This window comes from Protopterus annectens, chromosome 1.part0 (genome assembly GCF_019279795.1).
Source record: "Protopterus annectens isolate FY-2018-M chromosome 1.part0, PAN1.0, whole genome shotgun sequence".
NCBI lineage: Eukaryota > Metazoa > Chordata > Ceratodontiformes > Protopteridae > Protopterus > Protopterus annectens.
The window spans coordinates 1604490299-1604516684 of NC_056725.1; positions in this window are offsets into that span (position 1 = coordinate 1604490299).

A 26386-nucleotide genomic window follows, 5' to 3' on the forward strand; every position below is an offset into this window, starting at 1 on the left:
TGAGAAATAAATGCCGAACAATAGGGGTCCCAGGACAGAGCCCTGTGGGACACCACTTGTGACTGGCTTTGAGTCTGACATAGCTCCAGCGATTTTGACTTTATGGGTTCTGTCCTTTAGCCAGTTTGCAACCCATCTTGTGACATATGGGTTTACATTTAAGCTGTTGAGCTTGTCTATGATGCCTGAGTGGGGTATTGTGTCGAAGGCTTTAGCCAAGTCCAGGTAGGCTGTATGGACTGCTTTGCCCTCATCAATGGCTCTAGTGACTGTTTCAAAAAAGTCAACCAGGTTCTAAAGGCAGGATCTGCCCTTTACAATGCCGAACTGGGTAGGATCAAGTGTCTGTAGGTCCCCGATGTCTCTGTTTATGAGTTCCATAATGATTCTTTCCATAGCTTTGCAGACCAGGCTGGTTAAGCTTATGGGGCGGTAGTTTCCAGGGTCTGTAGAGGAGCCTCCTTTGTGGAGTGGGACCACTGTTGCTGTACGCCAGTGTTCAGGTACATATCCTGTAGTAAGGCTAAGGTTAAACAGCATTTTTATGTGCGGGTTTAGCTCCTCTTGGAGATTATGTAGCACGCAACCTGGGATACCGTCAGGTTCCATAGATGCTGTGTTTTTAGCTTTGCTGAGAGCGGCTCTCACCTGTACATCTGAGATGACAGGGAGGTTACATTCAGCTGGGATAACTATTTCTTCTTTTGGGGGTGAGGGAGGGGAGAAGTTTGCACTGAACCTGTCTGCCAGTATGTTGGCAATATCTGTGGGTTCAGTGTATTTTTTGTCATTATGAACTAACTCTGAGCATATCTGAGGGTTTCCGCCCAGGTTTCTAACATAGCTGAATAAGGCCTTATGGTTATCTTTAGTGTCCTTAGCGATTTTTCTCTCAAAGTTGGCCTTGGATGTTTTTATGAGTGAATGTAGTTTTTTGCTAGTGCTGGTCAGAGATGCCTTCCCTTTAAGGGATTTTGCTCTGTCTTGCAGTAGCTTCCTTCTTTTGTTATACAGTTTGTTTATGGCTGGGGTCTACCAGAAAGGATGCCTGCCCTTGGTGGAGAGGGTCTTGGTTTTATTTGGGATTGCATGATCCATGCATTCTTGGAGATGTCCATAGAAAGCATTTGTGAAGGATTCAGCATTGTGGGATGTGGTTTCCTCTGGCCCAGGGGGCTTAAAGGATACCATCTCAGTCTTGAAAAGTGTAAAGTCGGCCTTTGAGAAGTTTCTCACTGTAGTCTTTTGTGCTGGGGGGTGGAGGTGGGATATGAATATCCAGGGTGATTAGTTTGTGGTCAGATCTCAATAGTGAGGGGTATACTTCTGGTGTGGAGCATTTTGTCCCCATGTTTGTGATGATCAGGTCTAGTATATTTTCTCCCCTTGTGGGAGAGGTGACTAGCTGTTCCATTGCATTCGAGTTAATGAATTCCAGGAATCTTTCGGCTAGGGTGTTAGGGCTAGAATAATGCACCCAGTCTATGTTAGGATAGTTGAAGTCTCCCAATATGATGGTATTTGGTGAGACATTCATATCCTCCAATGTCTTCAGGAAGGCTGAATGGGGTTCCTGAGATTGGGAGGGTGGTCTGTAACATGCTACCAGTTGTATAGCAGTTTTGCCTATGGTTAGTAGCACCTGGATGGTCTCCAATGCTTCATGTGTTGCCACTAACCTGGAGGTGTGGGTGTCCTTGACGAATATGGACACTCCCCCTCCCTTTGTGGTTCGGCCCGAGTTCTGGGGCCGAAATGCATGATACAAGGTATAGCCTGGTAGAGCTGGGGTGTTATCAGGAGCCTTGAACCAGGTTTCAGTTACTGCACAGACATCAATGCTCTCCATACTGAGGAGTGCTTCGAGAGCCTGCATCTTGAGATTTAGACTTCTGGCATTGAGCAGCATTACCCTTAGTTTTTTTTCCATTTTTGTTTTCTAAGGAGATATACATGTATTTTCAAGTGCACATAAACATACTAGAGAACACCACTATCTATCTATGTAGACAGTCACATGGCTGCTTATTAGTACCAGCACCTCCATGTTTTTTGCTGTGCCATCTTTAATTTGCTTCATTAGGATAGCTGTTCCCATCTGATGACAAAAGTATCAGTTTCCTCACTCTGTTTTCCACTGACATATGGGGTGGACGGGGTTGTTCTCAGAATGTCTGAATTTATAACTAGGCAAGGTAGAAAAAGTTTTTACCTGGGTGGTTCCTAAATGCACGAACCATCTTCCACTGGGCATTCAAAATGGATTAAACTCTAGGGTATTAAAGACTATGCTGATAGATTGTATAATTAATGACAATATCAGTACTATGGAGATAACGATGGCTTGTGTTGTTTTGCCAATACTCTAGACTATGTTACAGTTGTTTATTTTTCATGTATTGTAGAATTTGCCATTTTGATTGGTTACTGTGCTGTAACCTGTATTGTTATTCTAACTATTGTTTGCACTAGTGTATCCACCTGTATAAAAGAAAAGTTGAAGATGCTTACCGTTAGAAACATTTGCTAAGCAGCATTCATCATTACTTTTTAAACAAATGTATCATGGCACAGTCCTATCTAAACCTGATATTCCCAGCTTGTTCTTCATTTCCCTGCTCTTTCTTCATGCTTTCTTTACACAGATGGATACACTAGTGTAAAACAATAGTTAGAACAAACTATAGGTTACAGTAACCGATCCAAATTTCTCATTTTGGGTTTTTCTTTCTTTCTATCTCTCTCTCTCTCTCTCTCTCTCTCTCTCTTCCTCTGCACCAGCAGTTGGCTTCCCTTGTCACTTTTACCAAAAGACTCATTTCAAACCAGCTATCCTCTGTCTCAGTTCAAAATTTCCACACTTATGTTGTTCCACATCCAAAGCTTGAGCAATGAAGCAATAAGAGTTTGAAGTCACAATTTTATGTTATATAATTCAGATTTATTAATTAAGGATGCTCTTTTAACTAATTATTGTGGGAAGCTGCGATGGTACAGTGGTAGCGTTGTTGCCTCACAGCAAGAAGTTCTCCTGTTCGATTCTTGGCTGGAATGCCTTCTGTTTGGAGTCTGCATGTCCTCTCTGCAGTTGAGTGGCCTCCAAAAGACATGTGTGAATGGGCATGCCTTCACTGAAGGTTGGGCATCAGGCTGGGAATTCAGCACCATAAAAATCTACTGCCAATCATTAGCAGACCGGAGTTCCATTGTGGTGACCCCTAACCGGTAAAAGACAAACTTTTAACTAATTATTGTACTGTGTAGCTTTTATATTGCTTGCAACTATTTTGTCACTTTCAGGCCATGGTTATTTATGGCAAAGCTCATTGAATCGGTCCGCCTATCCAGTCAAGTCAATGAATAAAAAAAATCCTTACACTGGCTTGCAGGAAACAGAGCATCTCAGTTTGACTGCTGTAGAACAGAAGGCCACAATAGATTACAGAAGGGTAACTGAAATGTCAGGACTTGCTTTAGTGAAAAATAAATAAAATAAGAGTCAGCAGAGAACACAGGCCAGTCAGTAATTACAATCAATTAACTAACAAAATGCTTCAGTATTATTGCATCATTTAGAGTAGAGTTTGGAGTCATTTTGGTAGTTAATTGATTATAATTACTGATCTGTGCATTGTAATACTCAGGTGTATATGTGGTGCAGTGATTTCTGTTTGTGTCACTCTGAGGAAGTCTTATTACAAGACAAAAACACAGTCATTTGTGAATAAAGCCATTGTCCGTTTTTCCGGTGACTTTTATTTTATTTATTTTTTAGTTTATTTATTAATTTGGTTTAGTGAGCTCCATAATACTGAGACTGAATGGCTGAAAAAACAGACTTACATATAGTATGTCCAAGATGGTCATTCATTAATATTCCCTTTTCTCCAAGCCATGGAGAGTGCAGACTTAGTATATATAAGTTCAAAGAGTGAGGAGGGCTTGCCCTTCCCCATATAAGAGGTTGCATTGAGATTTGCACCCCCATAGAAAAAGAAGGTTAAAACCTGTTCTAGATTGTGCCTCCTTATTAATTACTTTGAACTAGCTATAAACTGATTGCTCTCAATAGTAATTGACCTGAGGATGGGAAGCCAGCTACACTTCCCTGTCTTATACCCAATTCTCACACCCCCCCTCGTACTCTACCATTTTACTTCTCACATATACATTTCGCCTGTGACACCCATATACTAACTCTCCTCAAGTAACCTTGCTATCATACAAACTCTCCGGTTTGCATTGTCCTACTTCCATCCAAAATTTTGAATCATTGCCAACAACCTTTCTTCCTGACCATACTGCTTTGCACTATATCCATTTATAGTCAGACACTTCCCCAGTAGTACCTATTCTAATCTGTTCCCCAAATAAGCATTCACTACTTCCTATCTTAGCTGCATCCTCATACTCTAGCCTTTCAAGCACCTCTATTTCTCATATTTCATGAACATTAGAGAAGGTAACAGGACAGTCTAACTCTCTTCATAGAAAATACTTCCTTCCTACCTACCTTCTACCAACTTTCAGACTTTACCAACACGAAATATGCTACAGCCCTGCAAAATTTTGTTTTCTTCTTCAGTCCTTCTTCCTTACTATGTGCCATCAATAAAATACAGATCCCTTTACATCATTCTGCACAGCATATCCTCTGTTCTTCTCCTCCTACTGAGACACATCTCACACTACTATGACTCAGTAATAGTGCCCAACATCTCTCCAACTTGGTCCTAAACACCTATCCAAACTTCCCCTCTAAACTCTCCACACATCACAACAAACCTATTTAATGATATCCTTCACCTTTACCCTAAATATAGACTGATTAACTCCATATTAACTCAAATCAAAATAAAATTGTATGGAAAATACTCTACTAAAAATAGGAATCAGTAATATTGCAATATACAAAAATCCTAAGGAGACCTTCACCTTAATTGTGGACCCACCTATCCCAACCAACATCATGACAATTCTTTTCCACACACTACTCTAACCTCATAATGATCAACCCGTAACCCTGGTAATCTAATTATTGCCATCATAAATATTAGAAGGTTAAAAAATAAAACTACTGAACTGCATGTCTGGATTATTTAACACAAACCTAATATTCTCGCTATACCTGAAACTTGGATTAAACCCAGCATAGATAACTCCAAAATTATACCTCCTGGCTATAATATCATCTGTAACAACCATATAGAGAGGAAACAAGGTGGCATTGCTTTAATATATCCCATCAACTGCCACAATTCCCCCTTCAACAAGCTAATGTCAAAATTCATTTGAACAGAGGCTGTTATTACTTTCTTGAAAATAGACAAATATGAGCAAATATGTATTAATGTCCTTTACACCCTCCTGGAGACAATGCAGCATCACTGGAAGATAGCCTACATTGGATATCCGCAACAATTCTACAAGAAAAAATACTACTAAAGTGATGTCAGTATCAATTCTTTGGACATAACCTCGAAATACTGTACCTCTAGCATGAACTTACAGTTTCACACAACTGATTAATAGCCCAATGCATTATAGCATGACATCAGATTCCTTACTAGACTGGATCCTAGTATCAGACCCTAGCAAATTCACCAAAACAGCTACGATGTCAGGCTCTCTCAGCAACCATCTCTAGAAAGTATACAACCAAATATCTCACACATCCAATTAAACGGTGTGTATATAAAACAACATGCAACCTGTCCATGTTTAATCCAGAAAGAACAGGATATTACTATCCTATCATCTATTAAGTGGAATATCCTAAAAATCCTCCCATTAAATAACACTGTAAATGAATTCAGTACAACTTTCCTAAATATCCTAGCACCTCCTAAAAGGAAAAGACCAAAAACAAATAATGCAGTTTTGATATCCCAAATGAGTAGAATGCTAAGGAAGTATAGGAAAAAGTATGGAAAGAATGTCAAAAATATGAAACACCACACCATTCTGAAAACTTCTGAATGCTCTGCAACTGCACTAAACAGCAAACAATTGTAGATAAAAATTACACTCTAACATCTTTTAGAACACTAGTAAACACAACCCTAAAAGTTCTGGAAAGCCATTAAAGAAATTTTACATCCTGGCCAAAAATTAAACCGTAACCCCTCTCTCAGTAACACACCACTCAAATGTACAATAGAATTCAAATCTTGTTTCATAGACAGTATAGCATCCCTCAGCAAGGATTCTGCAACGTCCAATCCCAGTCCTTCCCAACAGCTACATATCACCACATCCACTTTCACCTTCAATCCTGTGCCCACATCCTATATAAAGCTACTCTTAAACAAACTCAAACAGTGCTCTACTTCAGCTGATGACCTTCCAAGTGAGTACCTTAAAATAGCTGCCAATAGCATTGCCTATCCTGTCTCAATCCTTATAAATAGGTCAATCCAGGAATCCCACTTTCCCTCTCTAGGGAAAAAAAACACACATTATTCCTGTACACAAAGGAGGAAATTCAACAGACATTATTAACTTTAGACCTATAGCCATCTTATCCCCCTATAGCAATCTTATCCCCCTTCTTCAAAATACCTGAAAAATGTTTTCTAAAACAATTTCTAAACTATCTCCAGCAGGGACTCCTCTCCTCCACACAAGATGTCTTCCATCCCTCCTATAGCACTAACACTGCACTTTTAACCTTTATCAATATTGTAACTAAAGCTAGAGATAATGGCAAACTAGTCCCCTCATTATTTCTAGACTTATCTAAAGCCTTCAGTATAGTTGTCACAGCAAATTTCTATTTCAAATGTCCTCACTAGGCCTATCTCAGTCCATCCTTCTGTGGTTTAAATGTTACCTGTCCAAGAGTTATCAGTCAGTAAAATTTCACTCTACCCTCTCTCCATACCTCCCAGTCATCACCGCTGTACCACAATACTCTCTCCTTGGTCCCTTCCCCTTTAACATTCTTATTATCGCTCTCCATACATCCACAAAACAGGCTTCCTAATGCAATATGCAGATGACTGTATACTCATCTGCACATCTGACAACCTAGTATATCTGAAAAAAATCATTCGGTAAGCTTTAAAAACACTGAAACATGGCTTTGCAATTCACGACTCATGCTCAAACCCCCCCCCCCCAAAAAAAAGATCAAAATACTTATTTTCCAAAACTCCCTCCCACATGAAAAAAAAATTAAAATCCTCTCTTAATAATATAACTATTGAAGTCACTTCTCATAGCAAATTATTATGATGATTAGTATTATGATGATAGTGGATGATAATCTTAAATTTGATCTGCATATATAAAATCACATTAAATATATCACCAAAACTAGGGGTGCTTTACTGAACTAAAATATTCTCATCAAAGCAACCAAAACTACATTTGCCAGTGCTTTCCTCCTCCCCTCACTACTTTATGGTGCTACAATCTTACTAACCTCCAGGCATCACAAAAATAAAACTTGAACAATGCTATAATAAAGTGTATACATTTGCAGCAAATACCACTTTCAGAATGCACCACTATATAGCACAAAAAAGCCTAAATTGGTTGGAAATACCCATCAACCAACATATACAGGGCTTCTTGCCACCTATAAAATCATCCAGCATCCATCTGCTTGCCTAGCACTAAATGCCATTCTACATAGCTGTTTCTAAGTGGTCATTATGTTCCAATGACCAAAAACTCCTCACTGTCCACAAACCTATCATATCTGCTGGGAATGGTCTGTACTCATACCGCATTTTTAAGGCCTTGCAACTCCTTACCTCTATTCATGAGGTCACTGCCATCCATTTAGTACTGTAAAACCATTCTGAAAGACATCCTAGCCAATTTTGGCTCTGTTCTTGTTCAACCCCAGGATAAACTATATTCCTAAAAATGAACAATTACCTATTCATAACGTATGCCTCCTTACTCTCCCCTCTTTACTAATTTCCTTACCTCAATCCGTTTCTGTCCCCGATTCTCTTTCTAAATATGCCATAACACTGCTACTTCTCTCACCTAATATTGCAATTCTTGTTTGTATTATACTAACTTGCCTTTAATTTCTCTATGAAGTGGTTAAAATTTCTCTAAATATGAAATCATTGTCATATAAGTTAACTATTCTTAACCAATGTTGTTTCACATTATGTCTAATTTGGTATAATTATTTAAAATGTAGATTTTCCTTTACTATTTTCTGAAGATTACCAAATTATTGTAATAAAAAGTTTTTGCAATAGTTTTCTCTCTGGACTTCTGCTGGAAATAGACACCTACCTACTTAGATTTCCCAATAATTAAATGTCAATAAATAAATTACTAAATAACGGGGAAGGGTGATGCTCGATATTCAGTCTTCTCCTGCATTTTTGATCTTTTCTTTTTTCCGGTGTGCGGGCACTTGGCATTCCAAATGTCAACATTTCAATAGCCATTCCTACAGAAGTATTACATTTCCATGCAGTGTTTACAATGGTCTGTATGTTGTTAATGTAGCTGTCTTAAAATGTAGAGATAGTAAAAAGCAGATATGATAGTACAGTTTGTTAAATAGTATTACAGAGAGTGGAAAATGTTTGCAAGATTCAACCTTTTTCAAACTTATCATATTTTTTGCACAACTTTCTCTAGCACGGTATTACATTGGGGTCTGTGTTTGCATATCAAAAGAAAAATGCAGCAAACAGCTTCTAATAGAATGTTAAACAGTGAAAGTATAATGTTCCGCACACACTTAAGAACAAAAATAATTCATTGAATGGCCATAGTTGGCCAACATTGTGAATGTAACCAACCAAGGTGGGGGGGGTTCCACATCACATGTCCCCCACACCCCCACACCCCTGTTACTATATATATATATATATATATATATATATATATATATATATATATATACCAACTCCAAGATCACACTACAGTGGGGAATAGGGCAAATTTAAAAGGCTTTCTTCACTTACCTTATGCATCGTGGTACTGCCTAGTTGTTGTAAGCATTTTTAGAATGTTAAACTTTCGCTGTTTGACATTCACTTAGAAGCTGTTAGCTGTATTTTCCTTTCAGTACGTGAACATAGACCCACTACATTGTGCCACTGGAGCATTTAAATTTTTATCTCATTCAATAATTTATTTAACTGAACATGTAGAAAAACTGGATGAGAGGTGTCCTTTTCCCACCTTAGTTTGAGTAAAGAAAGAATATGTACAATAGCTTCACAGGTAACAGATTCATCATATGTAGCAGAATACTATATTAAACACACACACACACACACACACACACACACACACACACACACACACACACACACACACACACACACACACACACACACACACCCACACACGCACACAAAATCTCTGGGATTCTGAAACATTTAGAATATTGTGCTAGAAGAATTTGCAAGACAAGTGGCCAGGTGCCAGGAGGGGGTGACGCAGTGGTGCACGTGTTGCAATTGTGCTAGGCTGCAAAATGCCATGGCTAGCATACCATACTAATGACTGTATAATGACATGGAAATGAGTAATAGTATTAAAATGAGGTAAGTTGCAAATGTATACAGAGGTAAACAACATGACAGTGTCACTCAGAAATGTATATAGTTTGTGAGAGATGATGCTAGAGTTGTCAACTGCAATAAAATTTTGGAGTTACAGGAGAGATATCATGAAAACATATACTGTATAGTTGCCCCTTTAACAGATAGTATTTACAAGATGCTCTTCTCACAGTCATTAATGATGGAGGTACATGCCATCACCTGTTGCACTACTGACTCATCTGTCCACACTTAACGTACCACTTTCTCCATGACACATGCACAGTTGATCATTATCACATAGACAGAGGCACCATCTGAGAGATGGTGGAGATGTATCACCCTCATGTGCAGGCTCATGGAATGTGTGTAATTTTCATCTCTGTGGCTACCACTGTATATGTTGCTATGAAGATCATAGCTACAGGGAGCTACCAGTGACCAGTGGTGGTAGTGGTGGTGGGTGCATCCTAGGAATCTGTTTTCAGGATACAGTTTCATGATGCCATACTACAGTACAAAATGGTCACATGTGCTTCAGATGCACCCACAGAGGAAAGAAGCAACACCATGTGGGCATTTTACGGCATGGTTTATTTCCCTGAGATAGTCAGATTCACTACATCCACATTTCAATAAAATCCCCACCTAGACCATTGGGGCAATGATATAACAAAAATAACCATAAGGGGTTCACTTTCTTCAACTGCCAGATAGACTGCAATGCCCAGGGTATAGTATACAAATTTTCAGCAAGCAACCCAGATAGTGAAATGACGTCCACATCTGACATATGTTTTACTTATATCTGTGATTTGCATGGAGTGATTTTTCATATGGCCATATTATTGGAGATACTGGATATGTACTGGAGCCATGACTAATGATAACAATAAGAAACCCACAGTCTATGGCAGAGAAGCATGCATCATCACCCTTACACAAACACCAATTATTGTTCAACATGTGTTTGAATTAGTTAAAGGTGCTTTCACTGGTGCTCTGCAGTATGATCCTGTGCATTGCTACACACCATGTTGGCATATAGAAAGATAGAGCTGGGTAGAGACATTCAGGAGGAGAAGGACCCAGGGTCATAAGCAGAAGTCATACCTGATATGAAACTCTTGGAGGTTCTGACTGCAGGCATTGATTAGGTTTAGTATGCAGCAACACTAGCTAAGAAGCTGTGTATGATTTATAAGTATGATCCAGATTAAACATAACATACAGCAGTAATAGTGACACATGCAAAAATACCACTAAGGTGTACTATGCCATGCATAGACTTACAAAGATTTGCCAGACTGTTTGTCAGATGCAGGCTACCCAGGTAGCAAAGTACAGATGGCAAGGACAGTTGTCATAATATGTACAGGTGAGGATGGCCTTAGTGACAGATACAAACAATGATGCATGTGCGCATGTTTGCATGTATGTGTGCATGTGTGTGTGTGTGTGTGTGTGTGTGTGTGTGTGTGTGTGTGTGTGTGTGTGTGTGTGTGTGTGTGTGTGTGTCGGGGGGGCTTTGGGTTAATGGGTTAAGTGTGGCATAGACAGGTAAGTATGGGGAGTTGGGAATACTGGTCAGGAAGGGAATGTTGTCACCACTGGGGTGTGGCTGTGCAGAAGTGGGTGATGCTGCTGGGTAGGTATGAGTATGGATGAACACAGCTCTTGCAGAAGATGCTGCACTGTACTAGAGTCTGATGGACAGGTCTAGGTCACCAAAAGGAGAGGTGTGCAATGGCTCTGTATTTCATCATCGATGGTGACACCTTTTCCTGGAAAGGTGGCAGCCACAATCCACACAATCCACAGTGCACTTAAAAGACAGAGTGATCCAGGTGCCTGAATGATGTGATTAGGTTTATAGGTTCATAGGTTCATAGGTGAGTACTAGGCTATTGGCCCTCAGGCTTATAGTTTAGCTAGTGTAGTCTTGAATCTATGAATATAAGCCTAGCCACAAAAGTTCCCTGGCTTTCGCCACCCAAGAAAATTATTTTCCTGTGCCCCTGTCGAGCAGAGCCAGAGAAGTGATACCTGGAGTGCATTTCCTATTTCTCATCCAGTTGTCAAGATTTTTCTTAAAGAGGGCTAATGAGGAACATTGACATGAATGGGTAGTCTGTTCCAGAGCATGGGAAGTCTCTGGGACAGGAATATATTCCTCCAGCATGTTCTGTTTATTATGGTGACAAGGTTTAGGTCCCTGGAGTGTGTGGCTCAGAGAGATTGGGATTTCTTTAAGTGTAGCATGTCCAAGAGGTCTGGGTTTGACATGGCTTTGTATGTTAGGCAGAGGTTGCCTCTGAATAGGTGATATGCAATGGAGTAGAGTTGGAGTTTTTTGAGACAGTCTGTATATGGCATCTGTTTGAGGCCAGTAATCCTCTTAGTGAGGTATTTGTTTGGCCTTTCTAGTTGTTGTAGATGTTTTGCAAGGTACATGCCAAATGTGGGGTTGTACTCTATAATGGGTTTGATGAGGGAGAGGAACAATGACCTCTTTTTTTCTGCTGGTGAACCCCTTTGTGATGAGGTGTGCCATGTAGAAGGATTTCCTAAGTACTTTAGTGATGTGATTATCAAAGGAGAGACTATTCTCCACCTGTGCCCCAAGGTCTCTTATGACACTTTCAGAGTTTTGTAGGCTACCGCCTATGTGGTAGTTCATGGGTATAGTGTTTTGCCCAAAGGGGATGACAATGCACTTCTTGGCATTGAGCTTGAGGCCATGACTTTGACACCAAGCGTCAGTCTCAGTGAGGCCCCTTTGTAGAATGTCCACATCATTAGGCGATTCTGTTACGGCTCCTAGTTTGCAGTCATCTGCAAACTTCGTTAGCCAAAGACCTGCTGTGTTAGCCTGGACTTCTGAGAGGTAGATGTCAAACCGGAAAGGACCCAGGACTGAACTCTGTAGTACTCCACTTGTCACTGGTCTGAAGTCGAATTTGGGAGTCGGCTACTTTCAGTGTGTGGGTGCTGTCAGTGTGCCAGTTGGCAACCCATTTTGTGACATAGGGATTAATGCCCAGTTTAATGAGTTTATCTATAATTCCAGAGTGGGGGATGGTGTCAAAAGCCTTGGCGAGGTCAAGATAGGCTGTGTGCATCACCTTACCCTTGTCCACAGCTCTGGTGACTGCTTCAAAGAAGTCAATCAGGTTTAGGAGACATGAGCTACCTTTTACAAACTCAAACTGAGTGGAGTCCAGAGTTTAGAGGTTACCTATGTCTTTGTTTATAAGCTCCAAGATGATATGTTCCATGGCCTTGCAGACCAGGCTCATCAGGCTAATGGGGTGGTAGTTCCTGGGGTCCTTGGTGGTACCCCCTTTGTGAGTGGGTTGTTTCAGCAGGAACATCTTGCCACATTTGCATACACAATGCCCCATAGTGCCCTCAGTTCTGGATGGCGGTGTGGAAATGGTAGTGCTATGGAAGACAGATCATATCTTTGCCTTCATGTGGTAGACCTCCTCACTAGATGTGAACATGGAATGGTAATAAGAAGGGAAGTGGCCATGATTGATGGCTACTCAGGGACATCTATAATATGCAGACTCCGTATATTATGTTATATACATGAGCCTGGCCATCTCAAAGGTTATCTCAAAGAGTGCAGTATCCTGACAGCTCTGCTATGATTGCATTAGTGTCTCCCTGTCCTTGTATAATGACAACCGCAAGGCATTCTTTAGCTGTGTCTGCAACCTCAAAGGCAGTGCACGATTATGTGCAGATCTCATTGTAAATGGAGCCATCTATCTATACTGAGCGAGTGTAAGATGTAGTACCTAACTTCTGGGTAAAAGTATTAACATCTTTGCATGAAGATTTAGCCATGAATAAGATCTATTTATATGCACACTCTGAACAGACATCAGCCTGGTTAACAACAGAAAAAACAATGCTCCTACTTAAGGGTGAACCTGCAAGTTATCCTAAAAATTATAGACAAATAACTTGCTTTTCAACGGCGTACAAACTATACACTGGAATTTATGCCAGCAGAGTTTATAGTCATTTAGAAGGAAATTCAATCATGGCACTAGAACAAAAGGGTAATAAAAGAAAATCATATGGAACAAAGGATCATTTGTTGCTAAACAAAGTCATAATGGAGAACTGTAAAAAAGGGAAGAATCTAAGTATGGAATGGATTGACTACAAAAAAGCAATTGACAGTTTCCAGTATCCCACATTCATTGATGAGTGCTTAAAATGTATAAGATACACCCCACACTGATTGATTACATTACAGTGAGCATGAATCAGTGTTAGATCACTTTGCAATTAAGCCATGATAAAGGACAAATTATTATTCCAGGGATGAATTCAAAGGGGGATATTCCAGGGTGACTCCCTGTCACCACTGCTATTCTGTCTTGCCCTTAACCCATTAACTTGTCTACTGAACAGATTAGGCCATGGCTACAATTTGGCTCCTAGAAAAAAAAAAAGTATTAAAGACTTATCTTCACTTTGTCGCTGATTTAAAACTGTATAGCTCATCAGCTGAGTGACTGTAAGCACAATTGCAATTAGTCAAAACTTTTTTCAAATGATATAACAATGTCATTTGGTCTTGGTAAATGTGCAAAAGCAACCTTTAAAGCAGGAAAGCAGCAGTACCAAGAAAACGTAAGTTTGGGACAAGAATGTGATATAAAAAACTTGAGCAAGAGGGAGTGTATAAATATTTGGGAATTGATGAAGGATCAACCATAAAACATGAACAAATTTGAATAAAGCTTAGTAATATTTTAAAAGACTTAAATTAATTCTTATAACAGCATTGACATCTAGGAGCAAAATTTAAGCTATAAACCAATTTGCTCTTCCTTTCCTAACCTACAGTTTTGGAGTGATTGACTGGCCCCAAAAGGGGTTCGATAGATTAGACAGGAAAACAAGAAGGATGCTTCATGCTAATCAAATGATTTATAAAAATCAGTGCATACCAAGATTATATATTCCCCATTCCGAAGGAGGGATGGGCCTCCTTGAAACTGATTACATGTAAAGATCTTATCGTCGGACTGCACATATATCTGCTGACCTCACAAAACCTAAATTTAGTGAAAGTTTTGAAACAAGAGGAGACTAAATCTAAGATGACTTCCCTGCTTAGTCTAGCAGAAGCATATTGGCTTCAAGTGGGAATGGAAATGAAACCAGAAGTAGATAAAAGTTAGGCAGCAACTGAATATGCCAAAAAAAAAAAAACAAAAGAAAGAATATAAGGTGAAGGATCAGATGAGAAGGTAAGAAATGTGGAAAATGCATAAATATAGCTGCAAGTATAGAAAACTCCTGGAAGACCCTCATGTTGATCAAGATTGAATGCAGGAATGGTTAAGTAGAGGCAAAATCAAACCAAAAGATGAAAGGTTATTATTGGCGGCCCAAGATAGTAGGTTATGTACACGTTGGTTTACAAAGTCCATTGAACATGTGGGAGCAAAAGACAAATGTAGGTTTTGTAAAACTGAATTGGAAACAGTGGCACATCTTTTTGCTGGTTGTGACATACTAATGGCAGAAGGACTATATACTGAAAGGCATAATAATGTGGCAAGACTATTGCACTGGGGATTGTGCAAATATTATGGTACTGAAGTGACTGAAAAACATTGGAAATATGAGCCACAAAGCATTATAGAAAATTATGAAGTTTATATCACTTCGAATCACCCACTACCAGCAGTTCAAAAAATAGATGTGAGAAAACCAGATATAGTACTCCATGAAAGGAAGACAGAAGTAAAATTGATTATTGAATTTGCTAGACCCAGTGACTAGAGTGTCTTATGTACAGAGAGACACAAACTCATAAAATATCATGATTTGCAGGTGGAAGAGGGCAATGTGGAAGAAGGATACCCAGACAGTTCCAGTAATTGTAGGGACAACAGGTCTTATAAAAAATAATTTACAATTGTATTTGGATATATTAATACATGTAACACCATATAAATTTCAAAAGGAGCCATTACTGGGCACATTGCAGGTGCTGCGAAGAGCATTTTTGACTAACATCAAAGACTGAAACAGTACTAATTTCATGAACTTTAATCAAATTTGTCTTTGGAATGGGGTTCATTCCCATCACGGTATAAGAAACCCCAAAGACTTCGAGAAATTAAAAAGCAGGAGCAGCAGTAAATATATTTGAAGAGAAATACAGGCAAAGGAATCTGGACATGGGGAAACTTTACAGTGCAAACAATAAGAAGACAAATGTGAAAGGTAGAAAAAGAGATTAGTAATAGAGAACTTAAAGAAATAGAAACTGTATGGAGTTCCATTAGAAGTGAAGGATTCAGTGTATAAAATCTAATTCAGAAAGCACCACAGCAGGATAGAGCAATAGACATCCAATCTAAGGAGAAACCAGTAGAACAGGAAGAAATTGGTCATTTGCAATATGAAGATATTTTGGAGCCTTCCGCAGGAAACCAGTATAAACATTCACTTGAAGCTGGACAGCAAGGAAAGGAACAGGAAGTTGTGGCAACTCTGATGCAATCAATGATGAGGAACGATAGGTCAGTGAGTTCCCAAATGAGAGAGCAACAGATAACACAGAATGAAATTGAAGAGAATGTTTTCACAGGAAGATGCGATAGAACTTTCTATAGAATGCCCGCAGAAAATGGAGATAAAAAGTGTGGCCTCAGTTTAGAAGAAAATGAGCTAAGAGAAGAGTTGCTTGATTTAATAGAGATAAATAGATGCATTAATATCAATTAAAGAAATAAACTGAAGAAGATCTATAAGACCCAGAAAGTTAGAAGTTTGATACAACAAGCTGTCCATAGAGATCCATGTGATATAATAGAAGTAAACAAGATATATTACGGTGCAGCTTAATTTAATAACAGATACAATTCTACCACAAGAACACAGGTTAGTAAGGGAAAGGAAGGGGAGAAATCAAATACTATCATGTATCGAACAGAGAAAACTATTAAACAATTAAGACAAGATGTGCCACTGTTAGAAGAGTATAGAAGAGGGAACAGATCAGCAAAAATACTCAGAAAGATAGACATGATAGATGCAATGTGCAATATTATAATGGATCAAGATTTATCATGCACTATCCCAACTAATAAACTAAAAATATCAGCACAGGCAGAAAAACATAGAAGATGCACAGATAAATGTAAAGGAAATGTAAAAAATAAGCCTTTACTGATGACCAAAAAAGGTTTTATAGAGAATTGGGAAATAAGGTAAAAGGAATTGAAAGGACACAAAAAAAGCAGAAACAGATACATTTTGGAGAAGTATTTATGAAGACCCTGTGGAACATAACAAAGATGCTAAATGGATAAAAGTAAAAGAAAGAATAAGAAGTTCAAAGGTACAGTATATGAAATGGGATGAATTAACAACCAGATAGATTGAAACAAAGCTAAGAAAAACCTCTAACTGGAAAACCCCAGGCCCAGATGCAGTACCTAACTTCTGGTTAAAAATATTAACAACTCTGCATGGAGATTTAGCCATGAATAAGAACTATTTATATGCACACCCCGAACATACACCAACCTGGCTAACAACAGGAAAAACAATGCTCCTAATTAAGTGTGAACCTGCAAGCTATCCTAAAAATTATAGACTAATAACTTGCTTTCTGGCTACATTAAACTATACACTGGAATTGATGCTGACAGAGTGTATAGTCATTTAGAAGAAAACTCAATTATGGCAGTAGACCAAAAGGACAATAAAAAAAAGTCATATGGAACAAAGGATCATTTGTTGTTAAATAATGTCATAGTGGAGAACTGTAAAAAGGGGAAGAATCTAAGAATGGCATAGACTGACTACAAAAAAAACATTTGACGGTATCTCACATTCATGGATAAAAGAGTGCTTAAAAATGTATATAAGAAACACCCTACACTGATAAACCACATCACAGTGAGCATGAAACAGTGGCAAACCACTTTGCAGTTAAGCCATGATAAAGGACAATTTATTATTCGAGGGATAAAAATCCAAATGGGAATATTCCAGGGTGACTCTCTGTCACTGTTGTCCTTTTGTCTTGCTATTAACCCATTAAGCTGTCTGCTTAACAGATTAGGTCTTGGCTATAATTTGGTCTCAGAAAGCAACAAAGTGTAAAGACTTCTCATATTGTCTTTGTCAATGATTTAAAACTGTATAACTCATTAGCCGAGTGACTGAAAGCAAAACTGCAAGTAGTTAAGACTTTTTTCAGATAATATAAGAATGTCATTTGCTCTTGATAAGTGTGCAAAAGCAACCTTTAAAGCAGGAAAGCTGCAGCACCAAGAAAACATAAGTTTGGGACAAGAATGTGATATTAAAGAACTTGAGCAAGAGGGAGTGTATAAATATTTGGGAACTGATGAAGATTTAACAATAAAACATGAACAAATGCAAACAAACTTAGTATGGAATATTTTAGAAGACTTTAATTCTGAAAACAAGATTGACATCTAGGAGGAAAATTCAAGTAATAAACCAATTTGCTCTTCCTGTCCTAACTTATAGTTTTGGACTGATTGACTGGCCCCAAAAGGTGTTGGATAGATTATACAGGAAAACGAGAAGGATGCTTCATGCTCATCAAATTATTTATAAAAATCAGTGCATACCAAAATTATATATATTCCCTGTTCCGAAGGAGATATTGGCCTACTTGAAATTGATTAAATGTCTAGATCTGCAGTTATGGGACTGCATACATATCTGATGACCTCACAATACCTAAATATAGTGAAAGTGTTGAAACATGAGGAGAATAAGTCTAAGATGACTTCTTTTCATAGTCTAACAGAAGCATATTGGCTTAAAGTGGGAATGGAAATTAAACCAGAAGTAGATAAAAATCAGGCAGCAACTGAATGCGCCAAAAAAATAAAAGAAAGAATATAAGGTGAAGGATCAGATGAGAAGGCAATAAATGTGGAAAATGTATAAATATAGTTGCAAGTATAGAAAACTCCTGCAAGAACCCCGTGTTGATCAGGATCTAACACAGGAATGGTTAATAAGAGGCAAATTCAAACCAGAAGATAAAATGTTAATACTGGTGGCCCAAGATAGTGGGGTACGTACATGTTGCTTTACAAAGTCCCTTGAACATGTGGGAAAAACAAACAACTATAGGGTTTGTAAAACAGAATTGGAAACAGTTGCACATCTTGTTGCTGTTTGTGATATACTAATGGCAGAAGGACTGTATACAGAAAGGCATAATAATGTGGCAAGACTGTTGCAATGGGCATTGTGGAAACATTACGATAATGAAGTAGCTGAAAAACACTGGAAACATGAGCCACAGAGCATTATAGAAAATGATGAAGTCTACATCACATGGGATCACCCATTATCAACAGTTCAAAAGATAGATGCAAGAAAACCATATATAGTGGTCCATGAAAAGAAGACAAAAGTGGCATTGATCATTGAAATTGCTACACCCAGTGTCTACATTGTCTTGCATACAGAAATTCACAAAGTCATACAATATCAGGATTTGTAGACAGAAGCAAGAGCCATATGGAAGAAAGATACCCATACAGTTCCAACAGTAGTAGGAGCAACGGGTCTTATAAAAAATAACCTACAGTCGTATTACGATATATTAACAGTGCATGTAACTCCATACAAATTGCAGAAGAAGTCATTACTAGGCACATTGTGGGTGCTGCAAAGAATACTTCTTGCTGACATCAAAGATTGAAACAATACTAATTTCATGAACTTTAATTATACTTTGACTTAGGAATGGGGTCTATTCCCGTCATGGTATTAGAAACCCAAAAAACTTGGAGAAATTAAAAAAGAGTGTAGCCAGAAGATATAGCACACTTACTGGCTGATAACTTCAGCTCCAGCTTACCCCTCTCTTGTCCTGAACCTTCCCTCAGGAAATACCATCAAATACAACTCCCACTGCTATCAGTAGGGAATAGGTCCTTAATGCTCTCTCTAAGGCCAAGAACACTGCATCAGTGGACCCAGACAATATCCCAGGATGCCTTCAAAATAGCATGAAACATGACCTATCAGGGCCTCTGGAATTGCTATTTAACTGTAGCCACCAAACAGGCTTTGTGCCTTTTGAATGGAGAACATCAACAGCCATCCCTCTGCACAAAGGTGGGTCATCTACAGGCCCTGGAAACTACAGACCCATAAGTTCCAGTAGTATTCTATGTAAAGCCATGGAAAGAATTATCATGGAAATGATCAGTAGTGATATAGTAAACCTCCAGACACTGGACCCAGCCCAGTCTGGTTTCATCAAGGGCAGGTCATGCCTACTCAACCTGGTGGACTTCTTTGAGAATGCCATCAAATTAATGGATGAGGGCAAAATGGTTCACTGCCTACCTTGACCTGGCCAAGGCACTTGACATAGCACCCCACTCAGGCATTGTTGACAAACTCAAGAGGTTAGGTACAAACCCATATGTCACCCGCTAGATAGCCAACTGGCTCACAGACAGGACCCAGGAAGTTAGAATTGGGGAGTTCACCTCTACAAAGAGGCCAGTCACAAGTGGAGTCCCTCAGGGCTTGGTCCTTTGACCACTCCTTTTTAGGGTTTACTTGTCTGAAGTCAAGGCCAATATCAAAGGTCTCTGACTGACTACATTTGCAAATGATTGCAAATTAGGAACTGTCATTGAATCCCACACTGACACAAATGATCTCCAGGAAGGGCTGCCACAGACAAATAACTGGTGTCAGAGCCATGGACTAAAGCTAAATGCCAAGAAATGCATAAAAGCATCCTTCAGGAAATCATCCACCTCTGGTATCATATTGACAACACACCCTTTAGTGCTGACCCAGTAGTTAGGGACTTAGGGACACACATAGGCAGTAATCAAGTCTTTGACCATCACATGGTCTACAATAGTAAGGAAATTGTTCTATGATGAGCAACTTTTAAACAAAGTTATGGCATCTAGGTTCAAGGAAGTCATTGTTTTACTGCATTTGGCATTCATCAGACCTATCACTGAATATAATTCCCCCTTTGGTATGTATCTAAACTGACATGTCCAGCAATTGGAACGTGCACAGAGGTTTCTCACTAAAATGTCCTACACAGACTGCCTCAAGGCCCTATCCCTGTATTCTGTCTCCTACAGGCTTTTGAGTGGACATTTATGCCTGGCATGCAGGGCATTGTTTGACCCCACTGTGATTAACCTACTGCATATCCACAAAAAAAAAAACAGCAGCAGCATTACCCATTCTAAAGATTTAAAAATTGTCTGTGATATAAATAGGACCTGCTGGAGAGACAAGTATGTATCCCAGAGACTATACCGTCTCTGGAACAGGCTCCCCATCCATGTGAAGCAGAGTTCTTCCCTAATCCAGTTCATGTGTAACCTGGACAATTGGAAATTGGCACCTATGTCTCTAATGGACCCAGGTAACCTGTAAATGGTTCATCTCCCAGGCCATTGCTTGTAAATGTTTCATCTCCCAATTGCCTGCTTACACTTATCAAGGGTACCAGAATTTGTCAGAGATTTGGGATGCATGGCTAGGCTTAAAAGGCCCTTGTGGTCTTTAGCCTAGTAAACAACTCTGAACCTGTAAACCTATTACCCTGAGCAATCTCTGGGTAGTGGTCTCAGAGACATTCAAGATTAGTGAGGTGGTATCCATGACATTACTGACCACCAGTTTGCTGACCCCTGCTGCCCTCCTAATGCTCATTAGATCCGGTGGTGCTCATTTGTCAGTTACATCTTGTGCAACAACTGTTGTATCATATGATGGGTGATAAAGGCACTGGAGCATTGTCTGTGGAAGGGAGTGTGGTTGCCATATTGCCCATATCTACTCCCACCACCACCACTATGACCCATGGCTGTGTGAAGGTTTGGCTGCTATCATCATTCTGTAAAGACAGTACCACAACATTAGGCATGACTGTCTCCATGGTGGAGGAATCTGACCATGTAGCACCTTTGAAATTGCATAAGCTTATCCAGATAAATTGGTGCAGGCTCAGCCTTTACCAACATCTGCAGCTAATGTAGGCAAACCACAGTAACACAGTACTATGGAATGTCAAAACTTAGCATACCTTGGGCAACCTATGGTGCAACTGTATTCCCAATATGCTTGTAACACCAAAGAAGCTATGCTTAGTAAATGTACAGACTTGAATCAGAGGTGTAGTCTCACTTTTTACAATATGCTCACCTGGGTCATTGACAAGTAAAATCCAGAGTGCTCTGTGATATTCAGTTCCCAAGTCCAGTACTTTACAATGGATAACAGAGCTGTATGGTTTCCAGAGATAGTTGTCAAGAAAATCTCCCTATCTGTTAATGATGACTTTGTTGAGGGACACTCATATGTGGCCCTCCACTCCTGTGCCAGGCGGGTTGCCTTGCAGTGAACATGTGCCAGTATGTTCATGACCTTTCTCTGAACCTGTTCATATTTATTATTTATCCACTGACTTCACTATTATGCTACAAAAAGCCTGGTTTGCTTTCTCTCATTACAGAGCATCCATCATCAGTGGTCATGGAGGGCCTACAACAGTTTGTCATTTTCTGCTTGGGAGAATTTCCCCTTCCAGTACATATCAGTGTCAGGAATGGGTACCTGTAATGTTATGGAAATGTACATTAAAGAAATATACATGTAACCTGGTGGCATGTAAGCATACTACAGCCATACTAAAGTAGCACAATAACACAGACAGTGTTAGCATGTAGTAGCATAGCTAGAGTGGAGTGAAAGGGGCAACTGCCACTGTCACAAACTATTGAGGGAGTGAACAGCCATCAGTCATCCCGAGTACTGGATCTGAGGTCAAACCTGAGCACTGTTACACTCCATGTGTGGTCTAAACTGTAGCTTAACAAGTTAATACAATACCCTTCATTTAACAATATCATGACTCAGCAAGGTCAAAGAAAAAACACAAACTAGAGTAGAATTCATTCATAAGTTCTATAGATCCAGACAGTTAAAATATTTACGGCATATTCAATAAAAAATCTACTAAAAATCACATGGAAAATCATCTACATGATTATTATATTATATTCATTAACTCAAGATATCCGATTACCCCAAAGGTTTTCACATTTTTAAGCAGGGAGAAATGAAACATAATAATATATGAGTCAAAATATCATCTCTTATCTTTTATTTATAAACAAGCTAATGTGAACATTTTCCATTGACAAAGACAAATGCAAATAACATATAACAGTTTAAAACATAATGAGCCAAGCCAGATAATTAGTTCCTAATTTTCAGAACCTTAAATCTATTATCTTGGACAATATATGGATGCATCATATAATGTACAATAACATGATTCACCTCATCTTTAGATAATAATAAGAGATGGGAAAGGTCATCAGTCAGTTTCATAACCAGAGTTATTTTCTGAGTATCTTCTGAAAATGTATTAAATGATTGTTTAAACCATAAGTTTTGTTAAGAATTATAATGAATAGTTTTCCTATTATCTGACTGAAGGCTAATAGGTAAAGCAGTTTTTGTTATAAATTAAGACATTATTTATCTTTTTCAAGTTTCTGATGTGTTGCTGTTGTAGGCTGTAATCTTTTTTGAGACAGTACCTCTCCGGCCACTTTTCATAATTGCTTGAAAAATACACAAGATAAACACAGTCTGTCTTGCATACCTTAGAAAACCATTCTGATTCAAAGTCTTCCCCTCCTCCACTGCTTACCGCCACCACTGCATGTTTAGGCACAGATGTTTGCAGGCACTAAATTCTAAAGTGGCAGCCTATGTCAGACATCTATGTAAATGATTGTTCTGGTATGCTGCCCAGTTGGGGGACTTACATAGGATGAGATTTATAGAAACTGCAATGCTAGACAGGGCAGCGATAATAAAGTTGTCAGTATCGATGACACTCTTGCAGCATGCACCTTGGCCTCCCAGTGATGGGAATCTGTGCAGGGTGAATTGCAGTTTCTTCACCCTACACAGATAACTGATGCAGAAACAATATGCTGTGTGTGTGTGTGTGTGTGTGTGTGTGGGGGCTTGTGTTTTTGTGTTTGTGTCTGTGACTGGGACTGCAAGTGTGAAAACACTGGGATAGTGTCTGAATGAGATAATGAATGCTTGTTTGTGACTGGATATTTTGAATGTCAGCATGTGTGTGTCCTTTACTGCACATTGGAGTGATTCATATTTATGAAAATTCCTGGGAAATGAAATGTTGCCCTTTTGGGAATGTGGACAATTATGAATCTGTAAATGATAGTGTAGCATAACTTGCCTGCATCTATGCACTGAGTTGATTTGCAGCAGCTATTAAAGTGAAAACTAAACACTTTTTTCTTTTCACACATTTTGCAATAAATGCTATACTTTATGAAATGATTCAGATTTTTACAGGATCCATTTTTACCATATTATAACAGTCTATTTTTTTTCTGTTACCGCTTGAATCACTTCCGTATCACACCACAGAGCACAATATTTACTTTATCCAAACCACATGGAAATAACACTCCATTCATTAACAATGATAAATTATTTAGATGTTTTCATTAACCCTATAAAAATGATAAACTGACGTCAATCAAGAGAGGACAGTCTACTGCAAAGTACATCAGAGTTCATTTTTTAAAAATACCTAATAATTGCATTGAAAGGTTTATTGCATATCCTTGTGTAAAACTATATTTATACATTTAATAATGGTATGAAATACCATTTCATATTTAACTACTTTTAAACTGTCAGCAACAACAGTCTGGGCAAGCAAACACCTATAAGTCAATTTAGAATATCAAGTTGGTGTAGAAAGTTGTTGCATAAACTAATTCTTGCTACTTGTTTTAAAAATTAAAGAAAAATAATTAAAGAAAATACTCCTGCTTTATTTACTGATTACTGGTCTTTCTGTTACTTTGGCGGTACATAGCCTAAATAAGTTTGCAAGTTGCTGATGGACCCTGTTCAATATAATATTGTTTTTATTACATACAGCAAAGGACACGTCTATCAAAACTTGACTGCTGCATGGTACTTCTGTGTAACTGTCACAACTGGGCTTTAATTAATTTAAAGATTTCTTTCAATTTTTCTTACTAGTTTGCATCTGTGATTGAAATTTTACACTTTGACTACCATGTTTAAAAAAACATATTGTCTAAGGAATTTAGTTACTTTCCTCATCCAACACAGTCTAGCTAAGCATTACTTATAATTTTGAGCATTGCAATTTCAGCCTTCATAGCTGATATTTTTCCAACTAATTAATAAAAGAACTATTGCATTCTTTGCATCTTGTAACTATTTAAATGCTGTTGGTACCCAGATCACTAGCTAATACCTACTGCTTTGCATATTGTATGGAAGTGCCACATAGAGAGCATTAGATTGTCTCTTGGTGGAAGAAGTTCATAACTTCATAGGTGGTTACCAGGCTATTGACCCAAAGTTCTTTATTAGCCTAGCAATGTGTACCCAATATAATACTAGAGAATCCCAATATAACCAATTTTGTCTGAACTTGAGATCTTAGTTAGCAATGCCTCCCCATATCTAGGAGGGTCACAGGAGAAATCCCCAGCAGGAATTTATGGTTTCCCATCCAATTATCCAGGCTATGCTTAAACAGAGTCATAGAGAGATTCTGTTTGATGTGAATTGGTAACCTATTCCAGAGGAGTGGCAACCTCTGAGAGACATATCTGTCTCTTCAGCAGGTCCTATTTATGTCACAGGCCAGGTTAAGGTCCCTGGAGCAGGTGACCCATGTCCCATTTGACTTGTGGGTGTGCAGTATTTCCATTAAGTTTGGATATAACCTTGCTACATACAAGACATCAGAAGATTTTGTCTTAAAGCATATATGATGGCAAGCACAATTATATTGACATTTGACCTCTGTCTAATGAAGCTAAAGAGATATTAAACATTATTTGTATTGCAATAATTTTTATATTTTTGTAAATATCTCAATATGCAGGTAACACAGAGAGAACTGCATAGCCTCACATGAAAGCCCACAGCTGTATGAAGAAAATCCTGCTGGCAGTATATGTCTTGCTTGAATGATTAATGAGATATCATAAGCCATTTATACAATTTTACAAAATTAATATTCACTGCCTTTATTTTGGCTTATAAAATCCAGTTTAAAGCAATAAATGCCACACATGTAAAGAGTAATTTATCCTGAATAGTTTGCTATTTACAGTTTTTTTGTAAAGGTTATGGTTCCAAATATATGAACATTTGTTTGAACGGAAAGGTGATAATTTCATGTTTTAAAAGCTTAAGCCACATCAACTGGGAGATGAGAGTACTCACTCAAAAGAGTTGTTCTGTAATGAGGGAGTTAAGAGAAATATAAAATATCAGTCAATATTGTCACAGAGAGAAATTGCATATTTTTTTGTTTTGAACATATGAGATTGTGGGTCTGCATCATTTTGTCGAAATGCCAACTCTTCAAATGCCATTTTGTCAATGCTCACAGTATTGAAGCCACACTTCATTGACTCACCAGAATTATGAAGACTTTCCCATGGTAAGTAAGTGGTTGTGTGGGACTTTCAACTGTGTCCTTTTCCCAACTGTAGCATGATCTCGGAGTTGGTATATTTAGTTAGGGGGTGTGGGGGGGCAGATTGAGGGGCATGGGTGGGTTATGGTTGGTGCAGTTTAGGTGTTTTAGTTTTTTTGGTAAGTGGTTACTTACCATGGGAAAGTCCGGGGAGGAGATGAACTGCAGCTTCAATATTGTGAGTTTCGACGAAGTGGCATTTGATGTTTTAGCATTTCAACAAAATATGGTAAATCCAAGAGTGCAT